This window comes from Zea mays, chromosome 10 (assembly GCF_902167145.1).
Source record: "Zea mays cultivar B73 chromosome 10, Zm-B73-REFERENCE-NAM-5.0, whole genome shotgun sequence".
Lineage (NCBI taxonomy): Eukaryota > Viridiplantae > Streptophyta > Magnoliopsida > Poales > Poaceae > Zea > Zea mays.
In genome coordinates, this window is record NC_050105.1 from 60,483,015 (window position 1) to 60,502,446 (window position 19,432).

The following is a 19,432-nucleotide window of genomic DNA, read 5'->3' on the forward strand; positions in this document are numbered from 1 at the left end:
GTACCCTCTTCACAACCCCTCAAGGACATAATAAGAAACAGAGAAGCCAAAGGAAGAGTTGGAAAATGGGCTGCAGAATTGAATGAATTCACTATCGATTTCATTCATAGATCTTCGATCCAATCCCAAGTGTAAGCAGACTTCATTGCTGATTGGACGCTAGGGGCTCAGGACGAAGAGAAAACAAATGATGCTGAAGCCTGGACAGTATTTTGTGATGGGCCCTGGGGAACCTTCGATGTAGGAGCAGCTGCTGTTTTAATTTCACCATCAAAAATCAAAACCTGCTATGCAGCAAGACTGGACTTCAACTGCACAAATAACATTGTAGAGTACGAAGCCCTTCTCCTAGGGCTTCGAACGCTTAAGGCAATGGGAATAAGAAGGACAATACTCAAATCCGACTCACAGGTCATTTCAGGTCACATTGACAAAAGTAGCAAAGCAAGGGACCTGAAGCTAGAGAAATATCTAGATGCAGTCCGAAGGATGGAAGCCTCCTTCGAAGGCTTCCTTGTAAAATATCCCGAGAGGAGAAAACGAGCATGCAGATTTGTTAGCTAAATCAGTGGCACAGGGGCTTCCGCTACCTTTGGAGATATTCTTCGAGACAATAATGGCACCTTCGGTCGAGCTCATGGAAAGAGCAGTGCTTACAATCTCACCAGTGCATAGTGAAGATTGGAGGACTGAGATTGTATCTTTCCTCCAAGGTAATTGTCTTTCGGATGACGAAGTTTACAATAAAAGAATGGAAGCAAGAGCACGACCCTATGTAATTATAGAAGGAGAGTTATAGAAACAAGGAGTTTGCTCTCCATTACTCAAATGCTTGTCCAGAGCTGAAGGTCAACAATTGATGAAGGAGATACATGCAGGATTGTGTGGAGCTCATATTGGGTCTAGGCCTCTGCTGGGGAAGGTTTTCAAACAAGGATTTTACTGGCCGAAGGCAGCTTCGGATGCAACAGATTTGGTTCAAAAATGTGAAAATTGCCAAAGATGCGTCAGAGACTAGAAACAACCTTCGTCTTTAACCCAGCTAATATAGCCTACTTGGCCACTGCAAAGGTGGGGCCTGGATTTGTTAGGTCCACTTCCACCAGCGCAAGGCAACTTGAAATATGTTGTGGTGGCAGTGGAGTACTTCTCCAAGTGGATCGAAGCAAAGCCCTTAGGTACAATAACTTCAGCCACAATACATAAATTCTTTTGGCAAAATATTATTTGTCGCTTCGGTGTGCCGAAGGCTATCACGGTTGATAACGAAACTCAATTCAATGATGAAACATTCAAAACCTTTTGTGACCACATCGGTACAAAAATATACTTTGCATCAGTGAGACATCCAGAGTCAAATGGATTGGTAGAAAGAGCAAACAGACTTATAATAACAGAAATAATGAAGTCAATCTTCAACCAGCCCAAAGGAAAGTGGCCAGACGAATTAATAAAGGTGGTGTGGAACCACAACACTGCCGTCTCAAGGTCAACAGGATTTACCCCGTTCAAGCTTCTGTTTGGTGACGAAGCAATAACACCAGAAGAAGCAAGAACAGGTTCAATAAGAACCTTAGCTTCGACAGAGGATGAAGGTGATTGCCAAATAACAAAAGAAACCATAGAAGGGACTAGACTGCAAGCAATAGAACACATCAATAAATACCAGGCCGAAACAATCAAATGGCGTGATCGAAAGGTAAAATTGAAGAATATCAAGGCATGACATTTGGTGCTTCGTAGAGTGGCCAACCCATATATAGTGGGGAAGCTTCAGCTCAAGTGGGAAGGTCCCTTTTTGGTGGTATCTTCGTCGAGACCTGGATCTTACAGGTTGAAAGACATGGATGGCAGGGACATACCAAGGTCTTGAAATGCGAATGAGCTTCGAAGATATTATGTGTAAACTATGTAATTTTCTTATTTTCCCCTATGGCACCCTTTTTCTTTCAAGAGGGGAGAAAGGTTTTTAATGGGACCATAGTGAAGCGCCCCGATCCTTTGGGACTCAAATGTGATACAATTACTAGTCCCAGGAGGCTAGTAACCACATTCCTTACTTCAAATAGTACAGAGTTCGAATAAATGTTATTACAATACCAGAGTACAAGCTCGAGAGAGAGCTAGAAATACAAAGCACAGTAGAACATAAACTAGCCCAAGCCATAGGCAGAACTGGGTGCAGACACAGCCCCCTCAATCAAGCATAGCAGAAAAGAAGTCTTCAGCTGCTGAAAAACATAAATAAATCTGAGTGAATACACTAGGTATTCCACAAGCCCACTCCGCTCCCGTAAAGAGAAAGAGACCTATATCATACATGCTTTATATGGTGGAGTTGAAGTCACTCTTCTTTTTCTCAGAGAAAGGCAGTACTTTTTAGAGTTTTCCCAAAGAAATAGAAATAACACGTTGCTTAACTACCATTGAGCTTCCCGCTCTCGTGGCACCATTTTCTCTTCCAAAGACACACTCACACATTTCCCTGTTCACGAAGGTTGTAAAAACACTGATTGTCATACCACGCCAGACTCGTCCATTCCAGTGGACACAGACTATTCGAATAGGTTTGGACTCTGCGCAGAGGTGTACACTTTACCCACTAGTCCGGCTCTGCGATCTCATGGCCAATGAGATCCGAATCCGAATCTCTTTCCTTCCTCGCACATGTCCACTAGGGTTATAACGGAAGGAGCCAGGCCACCGCCATGTCCAAACCAGACAAAACATTCCCCCTCCTTATCCTCCCGATGCTCCCCAGCCTTCATAACCCTGGGGTTGGACCGTACGAGTTCAGATCGAGTGACTGCCCATACAGCCTCGAGTGGTTGTACTTTTCATGAGTACAGGTAGTGAAGGATGACAAACCGGTCCTTATATGAGGGGACAATCCTTCTTTTCACACCTAAACCAGCTGAGCCATCACCTTAGTCCCTCCCCTAAACCAGGGAGTCCCTGATCATCCCACTCACCAGGTGATGAGGGTGAATACCCTTCATCGCACACTTTTTGAAAACATCGTTTGGTCAAAACCACTGCCCCTTTTCCCCATCCCATATTTTGTGCTCAAAAGATGTTTGTTAATGCAGGGCTATCTCTCTACTCACAATGCAATCATTCCACCCCTTAATCTCGGCTTAGGTAGTGGTAGAGAGAATAGGTAAATTATGCATCAAGGGAAGGATGGACTTGCCTTCGTCGAAGCTTTCCTGGCACAAAAGTTTTATCTCAGAGGGTTCGGGTTCCTGCCCTTCTTTCGGAGCTACAAATTTCAGAGGATCGGATCCCTCTTCCGCTAACAAGCACAGATAAGGAACAATACATCAATCATGGTGACTTAGTGGGGTGTGCCAATTATTATACTTTATTTTTTTGTGCCCTATAATTTATTTAAACTATTTTTGGTGCATAAAATATCAGCATATAAATATATATGTGAAAATGGAAAAAAGAAATGGGAAAAGAAAAAAGAAAATGATTTCCAGGTTAACCGGGCCGGGGGGGATTTCGGCCTGGTCGGGCACGGGCGCGCGGCTTCGTGGCCAAATGGGCCCATACGGCCCACGAGGAGCGGGGGACGGCGCGATGGACGCCGTGGGAGCGGGCCCACACACCAGAAAGGGAGAGGGGAGACGGCGTCAGGGGGGAGGAGGAGAGCGGTCCGCGACGGGGGAGAACCGGTCGCTGGTGAACCCGACGGCGGTTCCTCGCCGGTGGTCCGGTTCTGGGTGGACGGGGTGGTGGCAAAGCACGAGCGGGGGTAGGGGGTCACGGAGGTGGGGTCAATTTGACCGGTGGAGGCCTGGCGTGGCCGGTCCACGTCGGGTGGCGGGCGCTCGCGGCGGTGAAGTCGCCGGCGAGGCCACTGGTGTAATAGGCGACGAGCAGGTGTGCGCTAGGCTTGTGACAAAGCGACGGACCTTTCGAGCTAGAGCAATTTGATCATACGCCACTAGAGAGAGGACGGAGCTCACCGGAGAGGGGAGGGACGACGGCGCCGAGCTCGATTGGGCCCGAGGGAGGGAGGCGGAGTGGCTGAGGCCTGGTGTGGTGGAACAATGGGCTCGGGGCGGTCCTTTTATAGGTGGTCGGGGAGGGGGAAGGGAGGAGGAGCGGCGAGCACCGGCGAGCTTGCCATGACGGTGGTGATGGCGCAAAATGGCGACGAGATGACTCGGGCAGGCGGGGGGGGGGGGGGGTGAGGGGACGGCTCATGCACAGTGCGCGGGGGCGCATGGCGCCAACCGGGCTGGTGAGCGCGTTAATGGAGAGGGGATGGGGCGGACGGTGGTCAGCGGTGAACGCGCCGGTGGCCTGGTCACGGGCGAGGGGAGGGAGAAGCTGTTAGGCGGGGCCGGGCTGCCAGCGAGAGCAGCGCGCGGGAGGGGAGCGCGGCTGACGTGTGGGGCCGGGGTGTCAGGCGCGGGCGAGGACGCGCGATGCTGGACTGCTTGGGCCGCGTGAGGGAGAGGGGAAGAGCGCGAGCGCTTGGGGGGGGGGAAGGAGAGGTCGGCTGGATCCGGCCCAGCCGGGGGGGAGAGGGATTTCCTTTTTTCTATTTCTATTTACTTTTTCTATTTCTATTCCTTTTATCTCCTTTTCTCTTGAACAAATAATTAGCTAAATAATCTTAGGTGCTAAAAATAATCTATGTGAGGTGCTTCTAACAATCAAAGTGTATGCATATGATGAGATGACCTATGGGATGGAGTTTAGGGAGAGATAAAAAAAGGTTAGGAGACTAGGGTTCCAAACCTTGGGTTGAAATTTTGGGATGTTACAAACCTACCCCACTTAAAGGAATCTCACCCTCGAGATTTAGAGTGGATTTGAAAAAAGGTAAGGGTATTCCCTCCCCAAAGAGTCCTCACTCTCCCAGGTAGCTTCCTCTTCTCCTTCTCTGCTCCACTGCACTTTACAGAGTCTCACTTCTGAGTTGCGGGTCTTTCGGACTGTTGAGTCGAGAATCTTTATTGGCTTCTCTCGGTACTGAAGATCTTTCTGAATCTGGATTGCCTCTTCTTCGATGAGACTTTCTGGTACTTGCAGGCATTTGCGGAGCTGGGACACATGAAACACATTGTGAATGTCGGACATGGACTCTGGTAATTCAAGACGGTATGCTGCGGGTCCCACTCTGCCAATGATGGGATAGGGGCCGACGAATCACGGCGCTAGCTTTCCTTTCACTTGGAACCTTCTGACACCACGCATTGGGGAGACCTTGAGGTAGACGAAGTCTCCTTCCTCAAATCTGAGTTCTCTCCGCCTGTTGTCTGCATAACTTTTCATCCGACTCTGAGCTTCAAGTAATCTTGTGCGGATCAGGGCAACTTTCTCCTCAGCCTCTTTAACAAAGGCCGGTCCTTCTAGTGTCTTTTCCCCTACGTTGAACCACATGAGAGGGGTCTGGCATTCGTCCATACAATGCTTCGAATGGTGACATCTTGATACTGGCCTGATGGCTGTTGTTATACGAGAACTCTGCATAAGGTAAACTGGACTCCCAGCTTCTATCGAACGTTAACATACATGCTCTTAATAAATCTTCGAGGACCTTGTTGACCCTTTCTGTCTGACCATCTGTCTAGGGGTGATAGGCGGTGCTGAAGTCTAGCTTGGTGCCCATAGCTTTCTGAAGGCTCGTCCAAAATTTGGAGGTGAACTGGGTTCCTCTGTCTGACACTATCTTCCTTGGGATGCCATGGAGTCTAACTATCTCTTTAAGATAAATTCGGGTGAGGGTGGCTCCTCCAAAGGTAGTTTTCACTGGTATGAAGTGGGCTACCTTGGTAAGACAGTCTATTATTACCCAGATAGAGTCGTTCCCTTTTTGCGTCCGGGGTAGTCCGGTTACAAAATCCATGCCTATTTCCTCCCACTTCTATTCGGGCACAGGAAGGGGTTGCAATAGGCCTGCAGGCTTCTGGTGCTCGGCTTTCGTTCGTTGGCAAGTGTCACACCGAGCCACATACTGTGCTATTTCTTTCTTCATCCCTCTCCACCAGTATCTAGTTTTGAGGTCTAGGTGCATCTTGGTGGTTCCTGGGTGGATGGAGTAGGCTGAGTTGTGAGCTTCATCGAGCAAGACTTCTCGTGCCTCCCCTTTTGGTACACATAGACGGTTCTTGAACCAAAGGACTCCTTGTTCATCTGTCCTGAGGTCCGGAAGTTGTTCTTCGCGAGCTTTTTCCATAAGTCTTGTTGTCTCTGAGTCCAGGCGTTGAGCTTTGCATATGAGGTCTTCTAGCATTGGTTTGACTTCTAGGCTGCCGTTGTTTCCCAAACATGCATTTAGCTGAGCTGATTCCTTCTTCCAATCTTCTAAAAAGTTGGTTCCCTTTATCCCGAAAGGTTTTCGGCTAAGGGCGTCTGCTACCACGTTGGCCTTTTCGGGGTGATAATGAATCTCAAGGTCATAGTCTTTGATCAGTTCCAGCCATCTTCTCTGACGGAGGTTGAGATCTGGCTGAGTGAAGATATACTTCAGACTCTTGTGATCGGTGAAGATGTGACATTTGTTCCCAATTAGGTAGTGCCTCCATATTTTCAGGGCATGCACTATGGCTGCCAATTCCAAATCATGGGTGGGATAATTCTGCTCATGCGGCTTGAGTAGGAGCGATGCATAAGCAATGACTTTCTCGTTTTGCATCAGAACACACCCTAAGCCTTGCCTTGAGGCATCACAGAAGACGACGAAGTCCTGGTGTATATCCGGTAGTGTCAAAACGGGTGCGGTCGTGAGCTTCTCCTTTATGATCTGGAAACTTTCTTCACACTTTAGGGTCCACACAAACTTATTGTCTTTCTTGAGGAGCTCGGTCATAGGTCTTGCTATGCTGGAGAATTCCTTGATAAAAACGGCGGTAATATCCCGCGATTCCCAGAAAGCTTCGAACTTCACTGACGTTGGATGGCTGCTTCCATTTTGATACTGCTTCTACCTTGGACGGGTCTACTTCTATTCCTTCTGCAGTCAAGATATGCCCAAGGAATGCTATCTTTTCTAACTAGAATTCACATTTGCTGAGCTTAGCATAAAGTTGGTGTGCCCTGAGTCTTCCGAGGACGGTCTGGAGGTGACACTTATGGTCTTCGCGGTTCTTGGAGTAGATAAGGATGTCGTCAATGAAGACTATGACAAACTTATCCAGCTCTTCCATAAATACCTTATTCATGAGGTTCATGAAAAAGGTGGGTGCGTTTGTCAGTTCGAAAGGCATCACTATGAATTCATACTGTTCGTACTGGGTGACAAAATGCAGTCTTCTGAATATCTGCTTCCTTGATTCTCAGCTGGTGATAACCAGACGTCAGGTCTATCTTGGGGAAGTATTTAGCCCCTTGAAGCTAGTCGAAGAGGTTGTCGATTCGAGGGAGTGGATACTTGTTTTTGATTGTAACTTCATTTAAAGATCGGTAATCAATACACATCCTCATACTTCCATCCTTCTTAATGACGAAAAGGACCGATGCTCCCCAAGGGGATGAGCTGGAACGGATGTACCCTTTTTGTTGAAGATCTTCGATTTGGAGCTTTAATTCTGCTAACTCGGTAGGAGCCATGCGGTATGGTCTCTTTGCGATGGGCACCGTACCAGGAATCAGATCTATGTAGAATTCCACTTCTCTTTCTGGCGGCATTCCTGGCAACTCTTCTGGGAATACATCCATGAATTCTTCTACCACTGATATGCTTTCTGTTGCTAGATTAAACATCATTAGATCATTGGCGGGTGGCTGAGCCTGTCAAGAGACTGACTTTCCTTGGTGGTCTGTTAGAAGGACTGTCTTGTTTGCGCAACTTATGATACCTTTGTGCTTGGTTAACCAATACATTCCTAAGATCACATCAATCCCTTGGGATGGCAAGACGGTTAAGTCTGCCAAGAACACTACCCCACTTAAAAGAATTCTGACTTGGGAGCATTTGAGCTGGCATAGAAGGTCTGACCCTGGGGTTCGGGTGACCAAGGGAATCTCTAGAGGGGTAGAGGGGATGCCATGCTTTTCCACAAAACTAGTGGCTATAAAAGAACGGGATGCTCCTGAATCAAAAAGTACAGTAGCAGGAGTAAATTCAACAAGGAACTCACCGAGCACTACTCCTAGAGCTTGCTGAGCCTCCTGAGCATCGACGTGATTTACTCGTGCCCTTCCTTGATACTGGGTCTTGTTCTACTGGCTGGTGGAGGAGGGCGCCTTGGGGGCGAGTGCCGAGGTATTCTTGGGGCCATTCACCGAGTTGGAGTAAGCAGGTCCTAATGCCTTCAACTGGGGGTAGTTGTTCTTGAAGTGACTCGGGTCTCCGCAGTGCCAACAGGCATTTGCTGGCGGTTGGTTGCTTGCAACTGAGGGGGCATGAAAGGAGCTCTGACTTTGCTGATTGAAACGTGACGGGGTGGGTCCAACTGGTCTAATGAAGCCTGGTCCCTTGGGTGGAAACCCAAAGGATCGAGTTCTCTGGTGCCGGTCTTGCTGCTGAGCTTGGAGGACTTGGAATTTCCTCTTGAGGTGACCTTTTTCTTCTTCCCTTGCCCTTTCCACTTGTATGGCTTTGTTTGAGAGGTGCGAGAAGCTGAGGAAATCTTGGCTGGCTAGGATGGTCTTGAGTTCTGGTCTGAGCCCCTTCAAAAAGCGGGCCATCTTCTTGACTTCGGTGCTGACGTCATCCAGCGCGTAGCGGGCCAATTCTGTGAATTTGTGCACGTATTCACTGACCGATCTTCCATCTTGAGTTAGTTCCTGGAATTCATCTTCCTTGAGCTGAATGATCCCTTGGGGCACATGGTGCTCTCTGAAAGCAGTTTCAAACTCTGTCCAAGTAGCATCTCTGATGGCAGCGTTGAAGGTATCCCACCAAGCTAAGGCCATTCCGGAAAGTTGATGAGCAGCCAATTGAACACGTTGATTCTCCGGGCATCCGATGGCTTCTAACTTCCTTTTAATCGTGCGCAGCCAATCATCAGCATCGAGGGGATTGCTAGATCCAGCGAATGTGGGAGGCTTGAGCCTCAGAAAATCTCCCATCCTGTCTTGTGGTCTTCCACCATTTGGGCGTTGATTCTCTAGACTTATAGTGAGGACCTCAATGAGTCGGGTTTGGTTGGCTAGAACTTGGGCTAAATCTAAGGTTAGTTTTGGAGGTGCAGGGAGGTGGGTCTCACTCCCTTCTCCACCGGCTTCTCTTTCAGCTCTTAGGGGAAACCCTGCTCCAATCCCGGAGGCGGTAGGCGTGGTTTTATCCGAAGTCATCTGCTAGGGGGAGAGAGTTACTATTATGCATATGCCAATTTTTTCAACCAAGTCATTTTATTCATTACACCAGTTCATTACAAGCACATAGCTACTACAAGTCGCACTACACGCGAGGGCTTTCTGAGGTACTTCCGAACTCCTTTTCTAAAGTGTCCCCAAATTCCTTGAGAAGGTCATCAAGGCTAGCTAGGGACATATCCTCGATGTCGGACAAGTTCTCTATCCTAGGGGGAGGTGGTGCTGGAGGGGATTTCTTCTTCCGCCCAGTCTGGCATCCTTGGCTCTTGGTCTTCTTTTGGATTTTCTTCGTGGGGGCGAGCTTCTTATCGTAATCCATCTTCAAGGTTCAGTAGGCTTCACGAGTGTTGGCCTCCTCGCCTTCTGCTATATCGAGACACTATTGGAGGGACGCCTTCTCCTTTTTAAGTTCCTTGACCTGTTGCTCTAAGCTTTCCACCTGGGAGTTTAGATGGGTGCAGTGGGAGGAGAGGTCATCGTAGTGGTTGTCGAGAGTGTGGAGATATCCAGCCATGTAGACGATGGTGGGGTCATCCTCGGTAGGATCTCTCCCTGACAGGGCCTGAAGTCTTTTCTTCTAGGTGGGGGTATTTTTGTTGCTAGGTGGGAAGTAACGAAGGGGGTTTCAAAAATCTCTCTGCTGTAGTTTTGGCATAGCTGTTTAAGGGCTTTTCGGGCAACATTTTGGCAAGTGTCTGGGAAGCGGTGCCCGATGAAGGTGGCTTGGAAGGGAGGTGGTTTGGGTAGCTTCGGCTTTCTCCAAGGTAGACTGCCATAGAGCACTTCTCAACTCCGTTTTCACGGTATTCTTTCCAGACATATTCCGGCTTCCTGCGGACTCCCATGCGTAGCGCGCAACTCCGTAAGAGATGCGGAATCCTTCCTCCTCTGAGTAGTAGGATGTTCTAATGACCCAAGAGCCTTCCATCTGGTAGGAGAAAAGAAGGATCTGTTAATATCGGGGAAATGAGAGAAGGTTTTTCTTAGGGGTAAGAGGTGTTTTCTTGTTAAGGCAACTTTTAAGGTCAGGGTTGTGATCTACGGCCAGTCCTATGGCTCTGATGCCACCTGAAGCGCCCCGATCCTTTGGGACTCAAATGTGATACAATTACTAGTCCCAGGAGGCTAGTAACCACATTTCTTACTTCAAATAGTACAGAGTTCAAATAAATGTTATTACAATACCAGAGTACAAGCTCGAGAGAGAGCCAGAAATACAAAGCGCAGTAGAAGATAAACTAGCCCAAGCCACAGGCAGAATTGGGTGCAGACACAACCCCCTCAATCAAGCATAGCAGAAAAGAAGTCTTCAGCTGCTGAAAACATAAATAAATCTGGGTGAATACACTAGGTATTCCGCAAGCCCACCCCGCTTCCGTAAAGAGAAAGAGACCTATATCATACATGCTTTATATGGTGGAGTTGAAGTCACTCTTCTTTTTCTCAGAGAAAGGCAGTACTTTTTAGAGTTTTCCCGAAGAAATAGAAATAACACGTTGCTTAACTACCACTGAGCTTCCCGCTCCCGTGGCACCATTTTCTCTTCCAAAGACACACTCACACATTTCTCTGTTCACGAAGGGTGTAAAAACACTAATTGTCATACCACGCCAGACTCGTCCATTCCAGTGGACATGGACTATTTGAATAGGTTTGAACTCTGCGCAGAGGTGTACACTTTACCCACTAGTCCGGCTCTGCGATCTCATGGCCAATGAGATCCGAATCCGAATCTCTTTCCTTCCTCGCACGTCCTAACCTTAATGGTTATACCGGAAGGAGTCAGGCCACCGCCATGTCCAAACCAGACAAAACATTCCCCCTCCTTATCCTCCCGGTGCTCCCCAGCCTTCATAACCCTAGGGTTGGACCGTACGAGTTTAGATCGAGTGACTGCCCATACAACCTCGAGTGGTTGTACTTTTCATGAGTACATGTAGTGAAGGATGACAAACCGGTCCTTATATGAGGGGACAATCCTTCTGCTCACACCTAAACCAGCTGAGCCATCACCTTAGGCCCTCCCCTAAACCAGGGAGTCCCTGATCATCCCACTCACCAGGTGATGAGGGTGAATACCCTTCATCGCACACTTTTTGAAAACATCGTTTGGTCAAAACCACTGCCCCTTTTTCCCATCCCATATTTTGTGCTAAAAAGATGTTTGTTAATGCGGGGCTATCTCTCTGCTCACAATGCAATCATTCCACCCCTTAATCCCGGCTTAGGTAGTGGTAGAGAGAATAGGTAAATTATGCATCAAGGGAAGGATGGACTTGCCTTCGTCGAAGCTTTCCTGGCACAAAAGATTTATCACAGAGGGGTCGGGTTCCTGCCCTTCTTCCAGAGCTACAAGTTCCAGAGGATCGGATCCCTCTTCCGCTAACAAGCACAGATAAGGAACAATACATCAATCATGGTGACTTAGTGGGGTGTGCCAATTATTATACTTTATTATTTTTGTGCCCTATAATTTATTTAAACTATTTTGGTGCATAAAATATCAGCATATAAATATATATGTGAAAATGGGGAAAAGAAATGGGAAAAGAAAAAAGAAAAGGAATTCCAGGTTAACCGGGCCGGGGGGGATTTCGGCCTGGTCGGGCGTGGGCGCGTGGCGTCGCGGCCAAATGGGCCCATACGGCCCACGAGGAGCGGGGACGGCGCGGCGGACGCCGTGGGCACGGGCCCACGCGCCAGAGAGGGAGAGGGGAGACGTCGTCAGGGGGGAGGAGGAGAGCGGTCCGCGGCGGGGGAGAACCGGTCGCCGGTGAACCCGACGGCGGTTCCTCGCCGGTGGTCCGGTTCTGGGTGGACGGGGTGGTGGCAAAGCACGAGCGGGGGTAGGGGGTCACGGAGGTGGGGTAAATTTGACCGGTGGAGGCCTGGGGTGGCCGGTCCATGGCGGGTGGCGGGCGCTCGCGACGGTGAAGTCGCCGGCGAGGCCACTGGGCGTAATAGGCGACGAGCAGGTGTGTGCTAGGCTTGTGACAGAGCGACGGACCTTCCGAGCTAGAGCAATTTGATCATACGCCACTAGAGAGAGGAGGACGGAGCTCACCGGAGAGGGGAGGGACGACGGCGCCGAGCTCGATTGGGCCCGAGGGAGGGAGGCGAAGTGGCTGAGGCCTGGTGTGGTGGAACGAGGGGCTCGGGGCGGTCCTTTTATAGGTGGCCCGGGAGGGGGAAGGGAGGAGGAGCGGCAAGCACTGGCGAGCTCGCCATGACGGTGGTGATGGCACAAAATGGCGACGGGACGGCTCGGGCACAGTGCGCGGGGGCGCATGGCGCCAACCAGGCTGGTGAGCACGTTAATGGCGAGGGGATGGGGCGGACGGTGGTCGGCGGTGAACGCGCCGGTGGCCTGGTCACGGGCGAGGGGAGGGAGAAGCTGACAGGCGGGGCCGGGCTGCCAGCAGGAGCGGCGCGCGGGAGGGGAGCGCGACTGACGGGTGGGGCCGGGGTGTCAGACGCGGGCGCGTGATGCTGGGCTGCTTGGGTTGTGGGAGGGAGAGGGGAGAGGAGAAGAGCGCGAGCGCGTGGGGAGGGGAAAGGAGAGGTGGGCTGGATCCGGCCCAGCCGGGGGGGGGGGAGAGGGATTTCCTTTTTTATTTCTATTTCCTTTTTCTATTTCTATTTCTTTTATCTCCTTTTCTCTTGAACAAATAATTAGCTAAATAATCTTAGGTGCTAAAAATAATCTATGTGAGGTGCTTCTAACAATCAAAGTGTATGCATATGATGAGATGACCTATGGGATGGAGTTTAGGGAGAGATAAAAAAGGTTAGGAGACTAGGGTTCCAAACCTTGGGTTGAAATTTTGGGATGTTACACATAGGTTGTAATTTTCATTTTTTGTGTAGTCCTGTGCAATACAAGGGCCAAATTCCCCCACATGTAAAATATAAAATCTGGGACTACATCATCGAGTGTAAAAAGCCATGAAGAAGCTCAAAATTCATCACTAAGGGGATGTAGAGCTAAGATGTCACCTAAGAGGTGAAGAAACTCCAAAGTCGTTCCTAAAGGGACGCAGAGTAAGTTATGAAGCTCCGAAGTCGTTCCTAAGGGAATGCAGAGCTAAAATGCCACCTAAGTAAAATGTGAAGAAGCTCCAAAGTCGTTCCCAAGGGAATGCAGAGCTTAAATGCCACCTAATTAAAAGGTGAAGAAGCTCCAAAGTCGTTCCCAAGGGAATGCAGAGCTTAAATGCCACCTAAGTAAAAGGTGAGGAGACTCCAAATTCGTTCCTAAGGGGATGCAGAGTCTGGGTGTGTTCTTGGCATACATTTGCATATTTCATCACATCATCTTTTGCATTCATAAAAACATACATTAGACATTCCTAGGATCATCATCATGACATAAAGCATAGACATTAACAGGAAAAACAGGAGATGCCTGTCTTCGATGAGAAAATGTTTCGTTGTATACGAAGATGCTTCGTATCAAATGAAACTTCGTTGTATACGAAGATGCTTTGTTTCAAATGAAACCTGGTTGCATATAAAAATGCTTCGATGTGAACGAAAAGAAGGGAAGGTGTTTTTCACCTTTAGCTCAAAAGGCTACCAGCATTGGTTTCGTCCACAGCAAAGCAGTTCACACATGAACAAAGGTAAAATGGTATTACAAATATTTACAAATATTTACAATAATTTGTTCACTTTCAATTGCAACTTTTTATCATATGGTATAAAGGATTTCCAAGTGTTTCTACAGATGACAACAAAAGGAGTTTCTAAGGTCTTCTTCAGCATTTCAGAGCTAGCTTCGGCTCATCGACCTTCGGTGTCATCATTCTGCAGAATAACAAAGTACAAGGTAATCAGAAGTCTGATAAGGAAAAAAATCAAGGCAAAAGAACAAAGGTAAAGTCCCATATTTTGTTAAGTAGCTTTTGAGCTTCGTCTCCAGCCAATTCACTCCCTCCATTAGGACAAATTTGGGTAATAAACCTGTTCCCTATGCTTCGGGCTTTGGTTGGAACATCAACCAGATCCGATGATGAAAGATTGAATTTCGGCTTGTTGACAGCTCTTGCGTGATTGCATCCAGCTTTTATGAAGGCGACAGCTGTACCACGAGAAGCTACCAGCGCCACAGAAGTCTCCATGGCCGGTTATTACTTCGTCAAGGACATCAACCTCCTTTTCAATACATTTGAGTGCCCCTGGTATATCTTCGGTAGAGAGGCTGGATTCCTCATATGCATCTCCAACTGAATTGAAAATGCTTCTCAACCGAGCGATGCATTGGCTTGCAAACTCGAAGCATCTCTCCTTCAGAGCCCTCAACGCCTCACTAAGCTTCGTATTTTTCTCGGTTTCAACCTTAAGTGTTGCTTTCAAAGCTTCATTTTCCTGGTTGAATCGATTAGAGTTTTCCTTCAAAAGTGCCTGAGCATCTGCCAGTTCTTTACCCAACTTCTTGTTTTGAGCTTGCGCTTCGGCAAGGGAGCCTTCAGCTGAGCGCAACAACCCATCCTTTTGTGTTAAAGAATCTTCAAGTTCCATGATTTTATCCTCTAAACCTTTGATAATAGATTCGTTTTTCCTATCCTCATCATCTTATTGCATTTTTAAAGCTTTGCTCAGCAACATGCTCTGCAAAAACGAACTCGAAATTAAAATATTTAATCTAATATGAACACATCAGTGGTAACTTGTATAAGGGTTCTTACTTTGAAGTTAGAATAAAACATGCTGCCTATGATGTGTTGTCGCCTGTAGCAGCTGATATCCTTCTCAAGCTTTGGGAATCCGACACTCTTCGACAGGGTGCCTATAATTTTAGCACCAGCACGATCGCGGATGCATCCCAAGATTTCTTCGTCAACCCCGCCAAAGAGTATCGACCCTGGCTGGTAACCACATGAGATCGCAAATTCCCTTAACTCTGATTTGTCTTCCTCAGAGAGTTGCTGGCTGCCCAGGTGCCGCAGGTCGAAATTCATTCCCTCTAAGGAGGTTTCATCAATCTCTTTTCCCTTGTCTTAAATGGCTGTAACCACTTCCTTCTCCACAGCCGCATCTAATATCAGCTTGTCGATCTCGGACAGAGTAGTTGCAAGTTTTTCACCTTCGGCTGTGGCAGTGGCTTCAACATCAATTGGTTTGGCAGCTTTGCTTGTCGAAGCTGAAGGGGGGGTTGTTCAATCGCTTGCAATATGTTCACAATGTGCCGTTTCTTTTGACCCCCGTATCTTTCTTCTGCAACCGAAGATACCTCCTTTTTCTATAAGAGGCCGGTCAGTTTCGATCCCAGAGGACTTAGTGGGGTGAATGGGAAGGACTCTGTCATTACCTTCAATATTTCTGAGACTTCAGCAGCAGAAGATGAAGGGCTTGCAATTGGTTCTAGCACATCTCGTGTCTTTGTCTTCTCTAAGGACTCCACAACAAGCTTCCATTTCTTGGGAGTCAGTGCCTTCGGCTCTGACGCTATTTTCATTTTCTTCAAAGCCTCTTCTTCTTCCTTCACAGACCGGGCAGCTTGCCTGCTCAAAATGCAGACAACTCCTTTTATTTTTGCTCCCCGGCCCCTTCGTCAAGTCTGTCATAATCCGGGTACTCTAAGTTCAGGGCATCCATTCCCCTATTTAACCTTCGTTTCGGCCGGGTGCCGAAGGCAACAGTCATTAACTGATCTTCTTTCTTTGTGTAATTTCCAAGAATTTCGTTACACATAGTTTCTATCATTTCTAACCATTCAATACATGGTTTTTTAATTGCTTTTCAAACTTGAAGCGGAAGGGGAGTCGAACGAGTTCATATTTTTCCCTCCTTCCTTGTTCTTTGGCATCCGCCATCCGCTAGAGGTTGGAAAAGTTTTGTTCGCCAGGTATTCCTGCACTAAGTCCCTAGTGCTAATTCAGCAACCACCACTCTGAATTCAACTTCGGCCAGCTAGCATGGGGAGCCGAGTTACATATTACACAATGGCCTCGTCATCCTGAAGCTCAATCTTAGAGGACTCATAACCATAGTCATGAGTTTTTCTCTCTTCTTCTCATCAGCCTTCATGTAGAACCATTCGCTTGTCCACCCGGTTGGCCACTTTGTGCGGTAGCTGATCACCGGGGCCTTGGTGTCCTTCCGGTATGCAAAGTTATAACATCCAAAGTTTTTGTGAAGACCATCGGCTCTAGCCTTCGTCTGATAGTGCAACTCGTGCACTCGGCAGAAACCTTCAGCATTGACACTTTTGCCCTGGCTTCGGAGAGCCCATATGTAGACACTGAGCCTGACAATGGCATTTGGTGTCAGCTGATGAAGATATATTTCAAATATTTTCAAAACTTCTCCTATTATATCATACAGAGCGAACCGCAGCCCTACCCTAAAGAAGCTTCTAAACACAACAAATTCATCTTCCCTTGGCTCCAGAATCACTTCTTCGCCAGCAAAGCGAATAAGTTTACTTTCTTCCTCCCCAAAGTAGCCTAGTTTTTTCATCATAACTAGGTCCTCTTTTGTTACGGCCGATTTTCCGAATTCAATATGACTAGGTTTTGATGGGATTAGAATATTGTTGTCTTCTTCGATTTCATCGTCACTCCTGTCTTCAACTACAGCCTGCTCATCTTTGGCAGTTCCACCTTCGGCAATAGTCTCTTCCAGCACAAGTAGACCTGATTGTCTCATCACTTCTGATATTGGCGCTGTTTCTGTCACTTCAGCCTCATATCCTTCATGGGACACCCTACCAGTGGATCTTACTCGGGTCATTTCAAGTGTTTTGGTTCCTTAAGATGAAGCTAGTTTCGAATGACGAAGAGTTTGTTTGGAAAGCGCAATCCAGAAAGCTTCGGCTTTGGTTAAAATTTGTAACAACACAACAGTGCAATGGAAATGAATGTTGTGGTAACTCCTCACCAACATGTTTGCTTATATAGTGCTGCAGGGGAAGAAGGCGAACCGCCAGACCGTCTACACTGACTGAGCGGTGGATCGGCCGACGCTCGGAATATTTTAATCATTTTTCGATAACAAGCTCAGGGAAGGTGTTTTTTCGGACCTTCGACATTCTGAAGCCTTTGTGTTTTTTGCGGACCGAGCTCGTTACGAAAAAATGATCTAGCACCGCGAAGGGGCTACTGTTGGGGGTCTTCTTCATCACCGAAGGTCCTCAAGACAAAAACACCTTCGGCAAAATAATACAAAGGCCCGCCGAAGCTATCATCAACCTCGATTCAGCTTCTCAAGACGAAGACCTTGTGTACAAGCAATGTTGCAGAATGCCAAAGCCCAATAGCTTCGGTTCAGACCAAGCAAAGAAGTAAAGTCTAAATAGACCTTATTAGCTTTAGTTGCTTGTAAATAAACATTCAAGGGTATGGATGTAATTTCACCCGAGCCGCGTCCCGTTCCTATACATAGATGAATAGTAACCCCATACTGTTCATGCTGGATTGTATCCACTTTCTTGCATCCACGCCTTCGAGCAAGCCGAAGGTATCAATGCAATATTAACATTGCTGATATTCATTTATGTTTTATGGAATGCAAGAATAAATGAACTAATAAGATGAAGTTATAATATTTATCCTTTCACATTCCTATTCACACATTAAAGCACCCAACTGTTCCTCTGCTTGATCTATGAGCTAGACTGGTCAATGGACCTCTCAAACATTGATTCTACTAGAGTTTATTTTCGCCTCTCCGATGAGGCAAGCACAACACCTCTCACAACCACCACCATGACTTCTTAACAATCTTCCTTTGAAGAGCTTGACAGGGTACCACCACCAAACCGCCTAGGAGGCAGCAACCTCCAAGAGTCACAAGTCCAAAGATCAACCAATTGATGCAATGCACTAGATGGCTCTCAATTTCACTAAAATGCAATCCCAAGCGATATGAGTGAGAGAGAGAGGAGAGGGATGGCTCCAATACGCTCACAAGTGTCCCAAATGTGCTCCTTGAGGTGCCCAGCCCTGAACATGAAGTGTGCCCTTCTTGTACTTGCTTGATCTTCACGGAGGGTTCATGGAGGTCGAAGGCAAAGACCTTGTCTAGGACGAGTTTTTGCCTTGAGGCTATGGTTGAGAGCTCATCAGCCTCGCCATTGAATCGTCTGTAGCTATGATGTAGCTCGAAGAGTTTGAACCTTTCTTCTAGCCTTCATACCTCATTGTAGTATGTGAGCATCCCGATTGCGCATGATCTCGCCAAGGGGCGCCATTGACACCACCGACATGGGTGACGGTCGAAGTAGTGGATTAACTTTCACTTGGCGATGAGGACCACATAGAGCAGTTTCTGGAGCTGGGGGTATCATGATTTGGACTTGGTGAGTACTTCGCTAACGAAGTAGACATGCTTTTGTACCTTGAGGACGTGACGATCGCTTTTCCTTCCCGCCACTAGTGTGGTGCTGACCACCTGAGTGGTGGCCGCAATGTAGATTAGGAGGGTCTCGCCGAGATCAAGCGCAACCAAGACCAGTGGTGAGGTCAGGAATGCTTTTATCTGGTCGAGGGCCTCCTGGGCTTCGGCTATCAAAGATAAATGGTCACCCTTCCTTAGGAGCTTGTAAAGAGGCATACCTTTTTCGCCGAGTTTGGAGACAAACTGACTGAGTGCGACGATGCACCCAACTAGTCGTTGCATTCCCTTGAGGTTTTGGATGGGACCTGTTGGGGGTCTTCTTCACCCAAGGTCCTCAAGACAAAAACACCTTCGGCAAAATAATACAAAGGCCCACCGAAGCTATCATCAACCTCGATTCAGCTTCTCAAGACGAAGACCTTGTGTACAAGCAATGTTGCAGAATGTCGAAGCCCAATAGCTTCGGCTCAGACCAAGCAAAGAAGTAAAAGACTAAATAGACCTTATTAGCTTCAGTTGCTTGTAAATAAAAATTCAAGGGTATGGATGTAATTTCACCCGGGCTACGTCCCGTGCCTATAAATAGATGAACAGTAACCCCGTACTGTTCATGCTAGATTGTATTCACTTTCTTGCATCCACGCCTTCGAGCAAGCCGAAGGTATCAATGTAATATTAACATTATTGATATTCATTTATGTTTTATGGAATGTAATAATAAATGAACTAATAAGATGAAGTTGTAATATTTATCCTTTCACATTCCTATTCACATATTAAATGATGGAGGTATGTCCTTCTTGACCTTCGTCTG